This window comes from Salvelinus namaycush, chromosome 3, assembly GCF_016432855.1.
Source record: "Salvelinus namaycush isolate Seneca chromosome 3, SaNama_1.0, whole genome shotgun sequence".
NCBI lineage: Eukaryota > Metazoa > Chordata > Actinopteri > Salmoniformes > Salmonidae > Salvelinus > Salvelinus namaycush.
In genome coordinates, this window is record NC_052309.1 from 28,880,479 (window position 1) to 28,881,124 (window position 646).

Below are 646 nucleotides of genomic sequence, written 5' to 3' on the forward strand. Positions count from 1 at the left end.
GGGTATTTGAACACAGCTGTAGTGTTTTGTGGACTGTAGTATACTGTAGTGTTTACTATAGTGTTTTGCAGATATTATTGTAGCATACTATGGTACTATTGTAGTATTACTATAGTAAAAAAACTGTAGCATATACTATAATAATTACTGTAGTGTTTTTGCAGACTGTAGTATAGGCAACTGTATTATTTACTATAGTGTTTTTGTTTTATTATCTTTGACATATAAGTGGGGGCTTTCTCCTTGAGGGAACCTACTGGACAAATACTAAAAGAGCAAATTGTCCATAACCTCTTGGACTGCGGTTGGAATGGATAGTACAGAGCTTCTGCTCTTTTCTATAACCTGTAGGGAACACAATATGGTCTACTCTTGGCATGTAGGTTTTTCACTTATGGGCGGCACAAATTGGGATATGGGGGGTATATGCAAATTAAATACTGTAGTATTACCTTAGTAAAACAACTTGTTTCAGACATTACTGTAGTGTTTTTTGCAGACTGTAGTATACTGTAGTATTAACTGTAGTATTCTACAGTATACTACAGTGTTCTATAGTAATTACTACACATGATCGAGGGATGCTACAGTGTAGTATATATTCTACAGTATACTACAGAATTATATAGTAAGTATTTGTTCATGT

General features: G+C 33.9%; 1 non-coding gene across 1 annotated transcript; it reads right to left on the reverse strand.

Annotated features, from left to right (window-relative positions):
- Nucleotides 1-230: 230 nt before the first annotated feature.
- Nucleotides 231-285, reverse strand: LOC120045213. Its single transcript, XR_005476646.1, has one exon. It is a non-coding gene; the product is annotated as a U7 small nuclear RNA (small nuclear RNA).
- Between the last annotated feature and the right edge of the window lie 361 nt (nt 286-646).